The 18,720-nt window shown below is 38.5% G+C and overlaps 1 protein-coding gene across 5 annotated transcripts in view; it reads right to left on the reverse strand.

Moving 5' to 3' along the window:
• Positions 1-18,720, reverse strand: part of PCDH11X (protocadherin 11 X-linked) — a 992,740-nt gene that overhangs the window by 804,013 nt on the left and 170,007 nt on the right. The window lies entirely within an intron of this gene.

Consider the following 18,720-nt stretch of genomic DNA (forward strand, 5'->3'; position numbering starts at 1 on the left):
ATGCAGTCAACTTTAAGGGAAGATCTAGATAGAAATCCCCTTTTACCACCTGTGTTTCATTTCCTTTTTTGTTAAGCTATGGCTACATTTTCTGCACAACATAAAAAATAAGAATGAAATTGCTTCATTATTGTACCTTCCATATTCATTTTTTGCTTTCCTGTTTCATGCTGGTATGCTTTATTGCATGTTAAATTGGATTATAAATAACAATTTGTTCTGTAAAGCAATTAGCAAGCTTTAGCCATTGATTACATAAATAAAATCAAAGTGGACTGAAGGACAGCAGACTAATAAATCCCTGAATTTCTGTGGTAAGAACTAAAAAAGTACAGACGCTCTCCAACTTACGCAATCATTCCATTCCGGAAAGCCTTGCATAACTCAAATTTTGCATAAGTCGGAAACGTATACCCGAACATTACGCAAAAAAAAAAAAAAAAAAAGCTCCTATTTCTAGCTTATGGAACTTTTTCCGTAAGTGCGAATTTGGGTAAGTCGGGTCTTGCGTAACCCAGGGAGGGTCTGTAAGGTGATGTGGAAGAAATGGATTATTTATGGCAGCCCAGCTATATCACATTTAAATCAGCATAATACTTCCAATATACACGAGGAGTTACAGCAAAAAAATGACTTCCAAGGAAGGGCATACTATCGTGGATGGTGGCACTTCCTAATAAATGGACTTGGGATGTAGAGATACAAGTGGAACAAAATTGGATATTTTTTTTAAAAAAGCCTCAATGGCTCTGTCTCCATCTAATTCATGATGAGATTCCTCTTTTACACTCATTTGATTGCAACTTGTATGCCCAAAGTGGGCATTAATGTAAGATTTTTGATCAATTTTACAGATTTGAAAATTTCAGGATAAAGATACAGAGAAGTGCTGGAGATATGGAGGATTCAATGTTTCCCTCCTACATACATGCAGCAGACCAAAAATAATAAGTTTTAACTGAAAGGTTCACTTAAGGATTAAATTAATATTTTGTACTTCTCTTTTATTCCAGTTATCAATCCAAGTCTCCCACTTACTGATGCAGAAAAATATTGGCTGCTGAGAGCCTTATTGGCAGCAAAACAACTGGTACCACAGCATACTGAAAATCATCTACACCTCCAAGAAAAGGTAATCAGTGCAGTGGATTAAGGTCCAGGTGTTTATAAGTATCTAGGTGTTGCTGTGCTCAGCATTGCAGTGCCTAACTGATTTAGGCACGCAAATCTCATTTGAAAAGGCATTTAGACACTTAAGAGCCAAAATCTCACTAACAATTGATGGGAATTAGGCTCCCTAAATACCTAACCCTCTTTTAAAGATACCTTTAAAACTCTGAGCCTCAGTGACATGGCAGTTCTTGAAGGAATAAACATACAAAAGAAAGGAAGAACTCCACACACTTGATCCCAGTCAGGGTCAAATTTTAAAGATATTAGGCACCTATCTTCCATTGAAATCAAGAGCCTAAATATTTTACAAATCTCCCCCTTTGTCTTTATTTTTTAGAATACACTGGCTGAGCGATAACTATGGCATGGTGCTGTATGTCAAGAGATCTACCAAATGGCCTGGTGAAAAAGAACTGGCAGTCAGTTATGGACTGAAATCACTGCTGTCTAATGACAATTATCTGCTTCTATGAGGCTATGTTCTGAGTATATCTTTTTCTCCTTTCTTTTGGCTTGTTTCACGTGAGGCATTTTTCCCTCTCTTAGTTTTCTTGCAACATAAAGCACTGAAAAAATGTAACATATTGTATGGTATGGTGAATATGTGTTTATATTGTACTTACTTACCTTTGTAGTTTTTCTGAGTTCATTCTAATTGTTATAGGAGTTTTGTTTGTTTGTTTGTTTTTCTTCTTACAATAAAAGCATATAATAATAACAAACAAACAGTAAGAGAGTTCCACAAATAATATGTCTGACTTTTGTTTTCAATTAAAAAACAAAGGCAACAGACCAAAGTCTGGGCTTAATGGTACAGTACATGCTTTTCTGTAAGTGTATCTAGCATTAGCTAAAGAAAAAAACCTTAATAATAACTGAAGCTCTATATCCAGCTTTAAAAAAATTGCAATTAAAAATATCTCTCTTTCATCTTATCAGAAAGAAAAATAAGTCCATTGCATTTTCCTTTCTTTCTTCCTTTTGAATTTTCATGTGAGTTTGTTGTTTGCGAGAGGTGTGGGATTGGCAGCCTTCAAGCCTGAAGTCCTATATTTATTCACATTATCAATGCAAGCTTTACCACAGCAGTCCAACAATGTGCCTCAGCCGTTACATGATAGAGCCCAGTTCTCTTGGTGAGAGGATTGCTCAATTACCATGCTCACTCAATCCTTGGAGTCTCCATGGAGACAACCAAGCAGGTATCATTAGTACCATTTGGGGTGGTAATTTATGAAATAAGGGATAGACATCTCTCCATTGCAAACTGGAAGACTTTGTAACACACAGGCCACCATACAGCTATTGGACAGTAACAACTTTCGGTCACCACTGACCCTGAGCCCAAAATTAAGCTTCATGTTCACATATTGGAGGAGCATATCACAGTGTGCCCTGCTCTTATTTTCCCTGACATCACATCTCCTTCAGAAACATATGGCCATTGGCTCTTGCTCTCATCCTACACACTATCCCTCAAAGGGCAGAGAAAACACAGGAGGTGAAAGCATGTTGTTGAAGCAGCAATAGCTCCTGGGAGGATTTCCCATATTGAAAATGACTTGACTGTGTTAATATATATTGTACCTCTTCAGAACTGTGACTGTCCTCCTCTGATTTGGAAAGCCCCTTGTACGTTTTGTGAGCTGCCACACGCTAAATAATTAGAATAATAATTAGGAAGCATCTCTTTTACAATGGCTGCTCTTTAACTTTAAAGAAACGTACTCCTTAGAGGTCTTCTCTAATCTATGCAGTTTCAACTGTGTGCTCACATGTTGACGGTTTTCCAAAGGTTAATGGAAGGAGAAGCATGCAATGGAATTGCTGTTCTCCATCTATGCCCCACACCAGATTTTCACCAGATTTTGTTTGCTACCCTCCCCTCAACTATAGGGGAGAAAGTGCTGTTGCTGAGTTATCACTGTTTGGCCTTGGTGAATGCAAAAAGCTGTCTTGAAGGCATGGTGAGAGCAATTTGAAATACCTAAAGTGAACAATACCCATTTAGACTTTGATGTTAAAAATTAAAATGTAAATTTGCCAAAGAGCTTCCTGAAAAGGGATTCTCTATTGCATCTATTTTGTTTTCTCCCAAATGTTTCTGCTGTAAACTGCAAATTAGCAATATATGGATAAGACTCAACAGCCACTAATACTGACCTCTCTTACAACACGCCATGAACTTTATCTTGTAATGATGTGGTGCCAGAGAAATTGACTAAATTGACCAATGCCTCATTGATTGAACTCAATACTGATTACCGTCGGAAAGCAGGGTGACTGACATTTCCTGTAAAGGTTAGATGCTATCAGAGGAAACAAAAATGTACATTTGACATGGATGAACTTTGCAAACAAGATGGTGATTGCACTGAGAATATTGGTGCTTCTTGAGAAAATCATTGCCAAATTTCTACTCGTGCATGTGTTGCTGCATTGTCATAAAGATTCTGATGCCCTGCTTCCTGTTTGCCAACACTGAAGCTGCACTTTTTGGTACACTAGATACTTATTCTCCTCAATTCCTGTTCATTTTCTTTCTTTGTGAGTTCTGATGATGAATTAAATCCTTGCATGAACAAGGGATGAATGCACTGGGATCCTTATTTTACCCGGCTTGGGGCAAAGAACAAAGGAGAGGAATCAGGTGGACAGAAATAGTTATACTACAATACATAAAAAACTTTACAGTCATATTTCTTAAATAATTGTACTGTGTACAATATGTTCATACAACAAATATGAGGGGAAATATCAGAATATATGTATTTGCTGTGCTATGTTTAAACACCAAGTCTTATTAATATTTTAAAACAACTTATAACAACCTACCATATGTGCAATAATAATATACAGAAATTGGAATGAATACCCTAAAATTGTCAATAAACTGGAGTGAAAAGATCTGGGCACAAAACTCTTCCACATATTGAAAATTAATCTCTTCACTGCTCATTTAGAATTATAACCTATGATAAATACTATGAAGAATATAGTATTTTTTACATTGCATGTGGTACATTATTGCTTGAAAGAGTAGAGAAATTGCCTTGATTATTGACTGTCATGGCTCTAGAATTTCTTTTAGCTTTATTTGTCTTGGATTCAGTATTTTGGAATTTCTTCTACTCCCTCCATTCCTCCCCAAAACTTTAACTGATTGTCATGTTGGGCTCTATTCCGCCTATGTAAAAGCCTACCTTCCAATTTTCAAATTGTTTACATATAAAATGTACATCATACAACTTCAATTCAAACTAAGTCAAGGGACTCATTAAGAGATTTTGACATATTTCTTTACCATCACTCCAACTGTGATGTGAGGAAAAGAAGGGAGTGGCTAAAAGGGGGTGAAGGAAACAGAAAAAGAGGAAAACATAGCCTAAGAAAATAAATCACTTTCCTCCTCCTCCTTCTAAAACATGTATACACCTTAGAATATTTGTGCGTACAAGTTAAAGTGCCCAGGACTCAGTAAGATCATTGTCTTACAGGGAGTCGTGTGATTGGACACTTTGCCTACTGTACTCAATACAGATAACATCAAGCATACAGCTCTTACCTTCCCACCATTTTCACAATGTACTCTGATCCATATGAAGAAAATTCCATTCTCCTTTTAGTGACTGAGTATTCCTTAAGGCTATAACAGCAGCACATGTATTGGGTAGTGATTCAGTCACAAAATGTCTTCCTCATTCACATTTGTGTATATGTGTGTAGAGATTTCCCCTCAAAATTCTAGGGCAATATTGAAAATAGTCACTTTGATTCCTCTTCCTCCATTGTGATAATTTGTTTGCAGTTCTAATTTATCACTTAACCTCCCTCCTGGTATATGAATTAAAATGATATACTCCTTGTCCTACTACTATTCAAGGGAGGCAACATCTTTCTGGGAATATTTACCACTCATGTCCAGAGAACACTGGCAGTTCCTCAAGGAGAAGGGCTCTGTGTGTATTGAAATACTATGTAAAATATGCATTATGCACCAAGACTCAAGATTTTCCTCTACTGTATGGTCAAATAAAGGGATTCTTTTTGCCTTATATTTTAAATTCCCATTGAATTACAGCATTTGCCAAACCGTGCAAAAAAGCCAGTATGTGGTCACATTTGGGAAGTTCTTTAGATAAAATCTCATACAGCCAACACAGATGCCCTACTGCTCAAAAAATTCTGTAAGGAAACAAAAAAGGTGTGCGCTGCCAAAAAAATAAACCAGAATACAGCAGAGCTTTAGATATTGCTTTCTCTTATTTTCAGTAGAGATATTTCCATTCTTCTTCCTTCCTTCCCTGTTCCTGGCTCTAAGAAGAGTATTAACAAACTCAAGACATTCTATGCTTTGTGGCACCAGAATGAAATCAGATTATAACCAAACACTAATAAAATGTTTAACATTATAGTAATATTATGTTTCTTCCTTACCAACTAAAATGATAAGAATGTTGAATCATTATGTGAAACCTAATCTCTTGGACCTCTCTGGTCAAGCTGATTTCTTTCTCCACTGGAGCTGAACTTTTAATAAATGACGGTGACTAGTTAGCTCCTCTTTTCTCTGAAATAATGAAGTGAAAATGTGCAAAATTGTATAGAAGCAATGCAGAAAACTATCCTGAATACTTTTAATCTCTTAAGCACTGTGTCAGTCCAAGAGAAATTGGCCTAAAATACATTTCTGGATTTGAACTCAACCATATCATGGTACAACATAAGAGGGTCGGGAAAACATCCTGTAACTAGTTTGGTTTTGCCTTGAAAGTAGATGTTACCAATGCTGAACAAATGGTTTGAAATGATATATCTGCTTTCTCAAGTAAAGTGCTTTGGAGCGGAGGACAGATGTTTATATCAGCCTCACCATCTAAGAAAGGGGACTTAAAATCCCCCATCCATTTAAAGAAAGGTAGGTAAGTCATTTGGATGTGGCAGAGAAAGATCACTTCAATTAAATATATAAAATGTTCAAACTTGACAACAATTATATTTACTTTTTGCATACGTATAATATTTTGGATTTCCACATACACATAACTTTGCCACAGTATCATGGTCAACAATACAGTTCACTAGGGCCAGATTCTGATACCTTTCTCATGTTCACTAGTAACTCACACAATGAGACCAATTGGAATACTTGAGTAAGGTACTGTCCAATTTGAATATAAGCCTATAAGAATCTGGGCTTAAGATGGAGACATCTGTTGAAAAATGTTAAATTATTAATGGCAAATGTTGTACCTTTTGAACACAGAAGAACTGAATCTACTTTTTTCCATATTAGGATGATAAGTAAATGGCTCCAAGGTTAATATGTGATCCTTTTTAACTAAATGCCTCTATTAAATATAGATTTACATTCTTGACTTGGGCTCTTTTAGACCCACCTGCTAGAAAAGAAAGAATAAGTGGCATTTTTCATCAGGATTTTATCTTGATAAAGAGGTCCTTTTGCAGACATATTTGATATGCATTTTGTTCTTATAACAGCCTCTGCATCTAAAATGTTATCAAACTCTGACAGAATCTCTTCATCTTAATAAGGCAAAAATAGGCTGTGTGTTTTCATCCTTATTTTCTTCAGATTATCAATATGAAGGGCTTGATTGACACAGTACAGTGGAAAGGGGGTTCTGATCTTATCTGACAGAGTTTATTTTGGGCTTGGTTTCACAAGGAGAAAAGGTTATCTGTCTAGTCTGGCACATGCTGGAATATCTCTGGTCATTATTTTTTATGTAAAGTATTGGGTCTCCATTTTCATGAATCTTAACTGCAGTATGGATAGCCTTAAAATGCATCCTGTGCTTCACATGGCGTTGATTGATATTTTCAGATTATCAAGCCGCCAGTTCTGCCTTTCAAGACTGCACATCAGCGTCACAGGGAGCAACGGGGAACAAGTCAGTAAACTCTTGTAAACAAAATTATCATACATTTAACATTACAGCCAATCTAACCACAGGGGATTTCATCAAAGCACTACAAAAATAAACCACTTATCTTAGTTTTAATGTTTTCACTTTTATTTGCTATGGATGTCTATTCTAATTATAGCTAACCTTTGGAAGATAACCATGTATCAGTATCTATAAAAGTTTCCCCTGTACAAAAGGCAGGAAGTTGTCCGGTTATAGAAAATGACAAACTTTAATGAGCTGTATTCACAACAAAACACATTTCCATTATGCCATGAAATTTTTGCAAACTATGCCATGGACTGTGGAGATGACTCTCAAGAGTAAACCCAAAATATGCATTATTTTAGAATTTATATGCAGAGGTTGGGATGACATGCAGACATGCACAAGTAAAAACAAGGCCACGAAGTCCTTTATTAAATTAGCTCTCTATGATGGTAAAGCAGGTACAATGATTGCACTTTCATCTACAAGAAAATATGAAATATAGTTCCACATACTGATATCTGGGAAAGTAAAGTATAGTATTCAGGCATTAATTTGAAATAGGGGCAAAAGGATTTCCCTTTATTTGAAGTGGTATACCTAGCATTTGCTGCCCATGGCCAGAGGCCCTGCCACTGTGGCACACCCCACAGACATTGTCCTTTTTGGAGAAAAAGAACAGTGAGTTCAGACCTCCAAGAGCTCCCCAAAGAGGCCACCTAGGATCAGCTGTTGGAGGAGACAATGATAATTGGTCCTCCAGCAGCTAGAATGGTTGGGAGCATGCAGAAGCCCATCAGGGCCCAAAAGACAAGCTAAAAAGGGCTGGGCTGTTTCTTACAGGAGATAGTTCAGGGAGGATCTTGAAGAAACCCAGCTACTCCGGTGCCTAACTGTGACTACATCTTTTTGCTTCGACCAGTTAAGGACTGTTCTATTTTATGCAATTTGATGTCGAGGTGGCCATCTTGAGTTAAATACCAGTTTATTGCTGTAAAGTTAAGGCAGCATGCTCCATGGGATGTCCCACTGGCTCAGAGGCTCCTGTGATAACTACATACAGGAAATACAAAAGTTTAAATTGGGCTAAATAAGGTAGTCAGATGGTCCTAAGGCTGCCACTTTTGATGCTCTGGTTAAAATTAATTCTCTACATGCACCAAAATTGCTTTATATGAGCTAAATGCAATGGTTATTGAAGTCAACATCTCCCACTGATTTCAGTGAGTTTTGGATTAGGCCCTAGGAGTGTATAAGAAAGAGGAGAAAACACCAAGGGATAAAAAGAAACAGAATACTACATCCTGTCACATGAAGGTCTAGGTCCCTCTATACAAAACATTTCTTTTGCACTACTCAAGACTTTCCTCATCTTGGAAACTTTTAAAACACCATAATTTGAAACACCTTTTTCGTGCAATTTTAAAAAACTTCTCAGAAAAACGTGGCATACAATATTTCATGGGCAGTGGGTTATTTTCAAGGGAGTTAAGATGAGGTTTACGTATTGGGCTTCATATGGAAAGCTAGCATCAACCTTAACTATAGGACACGAACTGAAATTCTAAATCCTAGAATTATAGAAATGTAGAACTGGAAGGGACCATCTCAGGTCATCCTGTCCAGTCTCCTGAACTAAGGCAGGACTAAGTATTATCTAGACTATCCCTGACAGGTATTATCTAACCTGATCTTAAAAACCTAACCTTATTCCACAACCTCCCTAGCTAATTTGTTCCAATTAGTTTCATACACCATTTTCCCCTGCCACATTCAGTATATCTTTGTTATTAAAGCCAGCTACATTTTATTCTCCTTCTGTTTGCTCCTGCCTTCTACTTCCTGAGTGTAATATAATATTCAAGCTAGTATTTATTCCTTCTAATATACACCACTAGGCAATTCATACACAGAACTGAAAATCAGCACTGCTCAGAAAAGCATGGACAGGTGACTGGGGTGTATGCTAGCAAATGCTGCCATGGAACTCCTGTGAAAAAGGAAAGGATACTGCTTGGGATCATCTCAAACTAAGCAAATGTTTGGCTCAAGACCCCACCTAGAAACTTATTCAATCTTATAGATTCTAGAAATTTAAATTAAAACCTAGTCATTTCTAAGGATGTTACTTCTTCACTCAGCCAGGAATTGGAAAAGAACCAAAGACACTCAAATTAAACAGAACCCCAGAGTGGTATGGCATCTCTCCTTTCCTAGGCATTTCCAAAATCTCTATTATTATTTGTGCAGTCTGTTGAGGCCCAGATGCTCTTGTCAAATAATTTTTAAAAAATTAATAAAACCAACCACCTAGCTCCCCACTCCCTGCAAATAAATAAACAAACAAATAAGGTCTAAAGGAAGTTTGCCCTTCACTTGCAAGCTCTACCTCAATGTTGTTGCACTCAGATGGCTTTTTAAACACTGAGATTTCAATAGCTGTTAAAGAGTGGATTTCTTTTGGGGAAGAAAAAAATAAAAAAGGAGAGTGATCAAAGAGTTTAAAATGTATTTATGTTTTTTACATCAATGGTCCTGACTTTACTACTGACAGAAAAGTGTTTCTGTATAAACATGTACTCTACCAATTACTATTATTGCTTTACGGTACAAATCATGTTTTTGCACTCTACCTGGCCAGTGTTGAATGAACCAGGAAGTTTCCAGAACTGACTCTAATGATGCATGAATGGGCTGAATACACGAGACAGAGGTGGGGGAATAGGGTCATTTGGATTTGCTGTAGAGAAAAGGACTAAAATTCCTAAGGCGTTAGGAAGAGAGAAAGAATTGGTTGAACTGCTACAGCTGGGTGCACTGTGCCTCTCTAGACAAGTACTCAAAGTAATTCTTGGTCTGTGTTTGATCTGTCTCCATAAACCAGCACAAGTTTGCTTGAGTTTTATTCAGGTGTACAGCCACTGGGTAGAAGCTTTATGCTACACTCGGGTTTGTGTGCGCACACATTTTGTGAATATATGAGCCAGACTGGTCTTCATTATACATTTTGAGCATAGTTTGTTGAGATAAGTCACCTAGAATTTTCCTTTTTGTCTCTCATTGACTGAACCTATTGTGTGGCATCAGAAAGGTCAGATGAGTTAGAAACCATTTGGTTTGGCTATATTTCAGCTCTGTTCTTGGATCGAGCTGGATTGAGTCAGGGGGAAAAAATTAACACCATTCACACATCACTGTCTGACTGCCTCTTTCAGGCGGGCAGTAGATTAGTATATTATCGTACTCTGTAATTCCTTCAGTTATTAGGAATTGTCTCATTATTATTTAATATTTTGACTCAGAATAATTATAGCCCAATCTTTAGATACTTCGCTGAGATCAAAGTTCTCTTGTTGCATCAGAAATGTGTGTGCATATTCCTGGCAGAGGCCTCTGCATTACTTTCATAATTCCCTCAGTTACTGGGAACTCACTGCCTCATTATTATTTCATATTTTGGCTCACATAATTATATCCTCTTTGTCACTGTTCTCTTTTAATACAGATTTTCTCTCTCCTGGTTCTAAATTTATTATTTTTAGTGCTGGATTGTGAGCTTTGGAGAATTAAGTCTTCCATTTCTCCACAGTACAGGTCACAGCAACAGGTACAGCAGCACTGTGTTCTTCACACTATTTAGCTGACATACTTACACTGTAGAACATAATTATTAGGCAAGCCAAAATATTTCTATCAAAAAAGATATAGATATAATTGGACTGGTCCAGTACCATGCAGATGGATCACTCAGTAGTATTATTGTGTTCAATTTGAGAATCCGGTTTGTTGCTTCATCCTTGCCATAGCATGGCCTAGCAGCAACACAAAGAAATATGCTCAGTCTCCGATAAGGGAGAAAACATTAGAGGGTGCCGTATAATACATGCTGAAACCAGGGAGAAACTCCCAACTATAAACTAAATGGAATACCAATGCAAGGGAAGTGAGATAAAATAGTATTGACATTTCAAATAAGTCATCTTTTCATATCAGTGTTACCATTTTAGGGCTATCTGAATCCTGCAAGATCATTTTGAGCCATCAAACAGAAATTTTCATTGAGAGACGCATTTATGAACAGGAAATTGCATCCTCCTCCATCTGGATAGTGTCATTATACAAATATCTCTCTGCAGTGCCACTTGTGAAGCTTCAGATGAAGGAAGTAAAAAAGATTATTTTTTTTAAGAAAGGAGATATATTTTGCTTTGATCCAGCTAGGTCACTCCACTGAAACAGGAACAGATTACTCCACACTGCCTGTCAGTAATGCATAGATTCCAGTTTTTGCAAGACTTATGCAGTACCATGATTTGGATGTTTTCTGGAAGTGATGTCCCATGCTTCTCATTACCTCCTCCTAGGATTCCAGTGTCTAGACATCCTTAGTCTATAACACTAGGGAAACTAGTGATGGCATTTATCTGTGTAAACTTTGCAAATAGAGTGGTCATTTCATTTATTATGAAGTATCATATGTAATATCCCAAGCAGAATGAGAGCACATTCTCTATCATATGTTGGAGAGTGCTCTCAAGTTTTTTTTTCATTTCTGTTTTTAAGGATTCTCCCAACATTGGGTAGCTAAAGTTGTTCTGCTGGAGAGACTAAATATTGGGTCTGGTATTATTTTCCTGGCATCTGACGATATTCAGGTATCTCTACATATTTCTGCTCTATCCTCCAGTTGTTGCCAAGTCCTTCCTAACATATATGGATAGCATGGATGGCAACATACAACTAAAACAACACACCAGAAACAGCACTGTAAATAACTCATTGATAAAAGACTGAAAGTAGTGTAACCGGGGGGAGGGATAGCTCAGTGGTTTGAGCATTGGCCTGCTAAACCCAGGGTTGTGGGTTCAATCCTTGAGGGGGCCATTTGGGTCAAAAATTGGGGATTGGTCCTGCTTTGAGCAGGGGGTTGGACTAGATGACCTCCTGAGGTCCCTTCCAATCCTGATATTCTATGATTCTATGATAATTTATTCACCTAGGGCAGTGTGGTGGGCAACCTGTGACCCGCGGGCCACATGCGGCCCATCAGGATAATGCACTGGTGGGCCACTAGACATTTTGTTTACATTTTCCGTCTGCAGGCATGGCCACTCACAGCTCCCAGTGGCCACAGTTTGCCGTTGCCAGACAATGGGAGCTGTGGGAAGCGGCATGGGCTGCATGTACGTGCTGGCTGCCACTTCCCACAGCTCCCATTGGCCGGGAACGGCGAACTGTGGCCACTGGGAGCTGCGGGTGGCCGTGCCTGCGGACCGTCAATGTAAACAAACTGTCTAGTGGTCCGCCAGTGGATTACCTTGACGGCCCACGTGCGGTCCGCGGGTTGCCCACCACTGGTCTGGGGCCAGATCCTGAGCTGCATTACAGTAGCTGTGCACTGCTCCACCTAGACAAACCTGGGGTTACTGGTTTGTTTTTCTTAACAAAGCCTGATTTTAGGCCACTTTATAATTAGAGATGGTAAGAAAACCAAAATATTTCCAGTGAGAAATTTTGACTGAAAAATGTCCTTGATGAAGCCCTACCACATCCTTACAACTTCCCTCATTATTTGCTAAATGGATTGTAAATGTGGCTTCTGTTGTGTGAGACACATTTATGGATTTGACACACTTGATTACGCTGCCTAACAAAGAACTTTCAATGGCATCCATTTTCATGACAAAGTTTTAAATGTACCCTCCTATCTCAAGCAGAATGGTGTGCCTTGCCAGTAAGCCTACTGCAGTATATTGTGTGAGATTCTATAGTTATCACATCTTTATGGGAATTTACTAAAGCTTAGCCTTAGCTATTACTGAACAGCAGCCAAGCATCTGATTTGTTCTACTGTGTTTATTTATTTTACATACATCTTGGTACCATCTGGGCTCATAAAAACAAACAGTTCAAGTAGCTAACGTGTTAAAAGAGGGCACTGAAATAATGAAATCCTTTGTTTAATCTGTTTGATTTCATATCCATTTCAGAACTCATGTTGTCATTTGCTAATTCCAAAATGACTTTTTGTAAGAAGATTGTCAGGTCAGATGTTGGAACCCTTAAACACTGAGCACGTGCTCTCTTATCCACGTTTAGTGTTTCAAAGCCAAACTACTGTAACTAATAAATCATTCTTGGTTGCTGAAAGCAAGCGGATAATTGTGCTGCTTTATATCTTGTATACAGAACATTTCAAAAGAATGTTTTCCCCCCAACTAAGCCCTCCTAAGTATTGTTATTGACTGCATGATCCATTTCTATCTGCTTTCAATATCCAACCTTCATGTTGAGCTTTTGAAAAGGTTTGATTCATTTCTTAATCTGTGAATAGGGCAATCGTGACGATGTCTCCTTAATCAACACTTAGGCTGGCAGAATTAAAGAGAATCAAAATGAAGACACCTATAAATAAAATTATTAGAAAAAATCCCAAAATGCTTATACAATAAAGACTAATTTGAATGTTCAACTAGCACTACAAAACAACATGCCTTGGGGATTGATCCTGAAAACCCTTACTCACTTGAGTAGTCTTATCTCATGTGTTTAGGCCTATTGGAGTAAATTAAATTATTCACATGGATAAATATTGCACATGTGAGTAAAAGACTGTAGGATAAAACACATAGGGCCAGATTTTAAAAGGTATTTGGGTGCCTAAGTCCTATTGAAATAAATGGGCATTAGGTACCGAGTGATTTTGAAAGAACCGGCTCCAGGCACCAGCAAAGCAAGCACGTGCTTGGGGCGGCACATTTCCAGGGGCGGCATTCCGGCCACCCTTTTTTTCCCCCCGGCCCCTCTCAGTCAACCAATGAGCCCCTGCATGGGGTGAGGCGGCGGGTCGATGCGCTCCTCCCCCCCACCCGCCTTTGCTGCATGTGATTTTGTTAAAATTAAATGAGTAACCTAGTAGGAAATTGTTTTATTTCACTAACTACAAATTCTCTGTTTTCATTTTTTTTTTATTTTAAATAGTCAAAACAAAACAAAAAACATTGCAAAGTGCAAACGTGTAAAAGCCAAAAAAAGGGGGGGGCGGGAGTGGCCAAAATTTTTTTTGCTTGGGGCGGCAAAAAACCTAGAGCTGGCCCTGACTATTAGTAAATAGTTTTGTATTTAAACATTTGTAATGATGTATGTGCACTCTGATTTTAGGGCACTTTTGGGCATGGTATTTTTTTCGGAACAACGTACTGTAGCATTAGTAGAGAAGTACAGGAGGAGGGGTGGACAAATCCCTCCTTGGTCATAAAATGTCAGAAAATATAAGCTCTGTAAATGGGAATTTGGGCTAAATAATCCTCTCCAGGAAAGCAGTAAGATTTTTTTTCTGTTATCCTTTTTAAAAGATGAGATGCCATGTCCCTTTTGGATGCTCTTATGCTAGTTGGAGATTCAGGGTTAGATAAATCTCCTTCTAAAGAGACAAAAAACTATTTAAAGTCTAGAATGTTTAACTGTTTATCTCCCTGGATGAGAAAGCTTCACAGAACAGAACAAGATACACAGGGGAAAATACTTTGTTTAAAGCCAGTCACATAACTTTACCAAATATACTGGTGCAGTATCAATTCATGCTGGATTTATTTATTGTAACTATTCTTGGATGCAGTATTAGTGCAGCTCAGAAATAATGGTCAAGAGATAGGATGATAATGTTGCACTACACGTGTTCGAAATGCTTAATAGAATATTTAGGGAGCAGCATGACAAGAGGCATGCAATTTAGAGAAGGGGATGAAGGCTTTGGTGAGATGGGATACACAGCAGAGCATAGAACAAGAGCAGGACTATAGAAGAGAAAAGGACAGAGATGTAGACAGGTTGACACTGTACAGAGACTTGAAGGTAGAGACAAGATTCTCTCCTGCAGTGAGATCTCAGCCTACTTGCTGGGGTGGGCGGTCAGGGAACAAGTAATCCTTCCTTGCTTTCGGTGCATCTGTGCCAGCCCTGGCCAGTGTGTTATTTTCTCCTCTAGTCTGCTGCATTTTTTTTTTCATTAGAAACTACAAAGTAAAAGTTTTGTGGGGTTTACTGAGAGGGCTTACTCTCTACTATAGTGGCCTGATTCCTGAGCACATGAAGACCCCATTGGGGCTGTTTCATGGATTTGTTTTCTCTCATAAAGGCTGGCTGGCTGAGCACTCTACTCAAATAAGGTTGAGCATAGGTCTTTTGGGGTACAATCTTTGCTCGGCCCCTTTCAATTCCAGTGAGATTGACAATGTTGTGATCCACTTTCAGAAGGAGGGTGTTCATCTTCTCCTTTCTGAGGTAGATTTATGGTTCACTTTAATGCCAGATTTTCCCTAGAGACATAGCAAGGACTGCAATCGTTAACCCGAGTACATTGAAGTCATATTCCTATGGTCTGTCTGGGGAACAACCTAAAATTTGCCAAGCTCTTTCAGTACATTTAAACATTTTTTCCACTTTTTGCATCGAGCTCTTATGGCTGGTCTTTTAAAGAAGCCTGTGACACTTAAGTGTCCAAATCCCACTGAAACTCAATAGGAGTTAGGCACATAACTCCTTTAGATTCCTTTGAAAAATCACAGCCCACATAGCTATGAATTAGTAAATTGCTGCAGTGCTTTATCACCCCAGAGATGGCTGCATTTTTGTGGAAAGTGATGTGTTTATATATATTAATTTCTAAAACACTTAGGGATTCTTCACACTGAAAGGCAATCTCCACACTGAACATTTACCCCTTCAGCTCTGACTTTACACATTTTAAGATTGTACATCCTGACACTCATCGAGAGTTATGGTATTTTTCTGACACACCAGCATGTACTTGACTTTATGTCAGGAAGTAGCATGACAGCTTTCTTGATGTTTAGTAGGTTGACTGAATTCAGTATTGAGTGGCCAGCAGCAGGCGTTGCCTTCATCCAACTAAGGCTGCGCTGCTGTTAATTTATACACGGCACTTGGGTAGACAGGTGAATTTTTAGGCTTGCACTTTGATGGGACAACTCCTTAGGCAACTTAACATGAAAAGCTTTAGGCCTTGAGTTCTCCTCCTCTGCTTCTGCCTCAAATATAACTTGCAACCTGTGAAGAATATAGTCTCGGAAAGGCAGTTTTGTGTGGCTAATGCACATACTTATCCATGCCTTTATGACAGGGAGATACGATTACAGCAGTGCTCTCTGTGTAAGCTCTTCCTGCTGCTTCAATCCAAAACTCCCTCCCAGAGTCCACACCCGCACCTCCTCCTGCACCCTAACTCCCTGCCCCAGCCCTGAGCCCCATCCTGTCCCGTTAACATAAAGAGAAGTATTCCAGTTAAATCTTGAATGTTGGCAAACTCCCCAAACACAGAGTGATTACAAGGCAGCACTCAGTGACAACTATGTACATCTCCAGAAAGCATTTCACTATGCAGTGTCCTGGTTCTATTTCTACTAGTTAAGAGATTGCCTGACAAACGGAAAGACCTTTACCCCAGATATTTAACATTTGCTTTGTTGGTATTTAAATAGTTTGTGACATTGATTATGTGCTTCAATTATTAGTAGCTGGTAACATTCACCCTGGCAAATAACCAGTGTTTTTGTTATTTTGGGGTTGGGGGATTGTTTTATACTGCTTAAATCAATTCCCACCCAGATGGTTTGTGGAAATAGGAGACAATGCATTTTTCTCACAGAAGCTGTATACTTGCATGTAGGCATATACTTTCACATTTGAGTAAAAGGTATCACGATAGCTTCTCTTAAATCAAACAAATATGATTTCTGCTTTTTCATATCATGAAACATGGGCAGTCGGGGGATGGGGTGTCAAAGGAAATGAGGCACTGAATGCCCATCACTTGCCTGAAATATTTCTGTCAGTGGTTATTTGGCTTACCTGAGTCAGAGGTGTCTCAGTGCCTGACTGAGATCTGAACTTGTCATAAGTGATTTTTTTTAAAACACAGAAGTGGTTTGGTGATGTAATGGGGATGAGGGGAGAGAGAGAGGGAGAGAGAGAGAGAGAGAGACTATCAGTACATGGATCCTAATAAGTGGAATGGAAGATTATTTTCTTTCAGGAAAGTAAACCCATAGTGGGAGTCATTCAATCCCATAATTATGTCAATGTGACTACCTGCCTGCAGCTTATCTGCAACTGGCTGCTTCAGATCAGAGTGAAGTTTTTGTGCTGACTGGACAATCAAAACAACAGGTAGGCCCCTTGAGGTGAGGTCCCTGATGCATATCTGGAGCTGGACCGGAGCAATCAGATCAAGAACAAAATATAACATCATATTCCAGAAACAAACATAGAACAAAGGTAAAGCAAAGTTATCAAGCCCAGTAAAGGGTGCCCTCCCTTGACCTAAGAAGGATGAAATATCTGAATGGGATACAGGCTAAAATTCAACTGCCTGTTTCAGTGTGATAGCAGCTTCATGCGGAAAGTCAAACCTCATTTCTTTGACAGCGTCATGCAACTCTCATTCACAAAATAAAGTGTTACTTGATAAATAGGCTTCAGCATTTATCCACACCTATCATAAAGCTGAAATGGTTCAAAACCCTGGTTCAAAGGTAGTAGAAATATTGTATCTACCATTGCAAAATTCTTCACTTTACAAAAAAGCCCTAAAGGTGACAGCAAGCTTACTAAATATGAAAAATCCACATGTACGTGATTTCACTATCTAAATTTAAATTGTATACATACATGTGCATATTTATGCAGTAAGTAGAGCTGGTTGAAATTGTTTTAGCAAAACTGGAACCGTATCAGCTTCAACAAAACTTTTCATCAGGAAGCTTTCTCAGAGAGGTTAAGGCAGTGGCCTGGGATGTGGGAGACAGAGGTCCAAGCTCCTCCTTTGCCACATGTGGAGTGCTCTGGGATGCAAACCTGTGTCCTGAAGAGCTATCTCAGGGAGGGTAAAGACTGATCTGTGCCAGTATCCTAATCACTGTGCTACAGAGAGTTTGTCTCTTTCTCCCATTTTGCAGGTGCTCATTTTTGTTCTGATGCGAAACAGATAGATAGATATAGACACATGTAAACTTACATACTAGATAATATATTATATATACTACATATTGTGGGCATGTGCATACACACATACCACATCTAATGGCAACTTTTCCACCCCACTAGAAGATGATTAACTATTCTTGAACATTCCCTGGGAAAGTAATTAATCCTTTGGTAGGAAAGATAGAAAACAGAGCTAAGCTACTCAAGAGCAGTGTTATGTGAGCCACATCCAGTAACACCTGTATGGCCCTGAGGATGTCACATGGGCCACAGCTGTGTACTGATTGGGCCCCACTGCTCTAGAGTATATGGTCTTGGGAGAGGTGTTCTTTCTTAGAGATCAATAAAACGTTACAATATTTCACTTGTGGTAAAGTGGATTTAATAATTTCTCTTCCTAATCTCTGTCAAAACAATTTGTGTGTGTGTCTTCATGTATTTTATAGCAGAGAGCTAATAGACCGATAGCAGAATTTAAAAATAGTGCTTCTCCAAAGGGTATTCAAGTAGTCTTCAAACAGAATTTATTTTAGAAGTAGATAAACAAGACACAAAAAGGAACAGTGCCTGTAATCCAGTTTGAAAGCAAAAAAATATATTTAAAAAAATCTTTGTTAAAAAAATA

Source organism: Caretta caretta, chromosome 9 (genome assembly GCF_965140235.1).
Source record: "Caretta caretta isolate rCarCar2 chromosome 9, rCarCar1.hap1, whole genome shotgun sequence".
In the NCBI taxonomy this organism is placed as follows: domain Eukaryota; kingdom Metazoa; phylum Chordata; order Testudines; family Cheloniidae; genus Caretta; species Caretta caretta.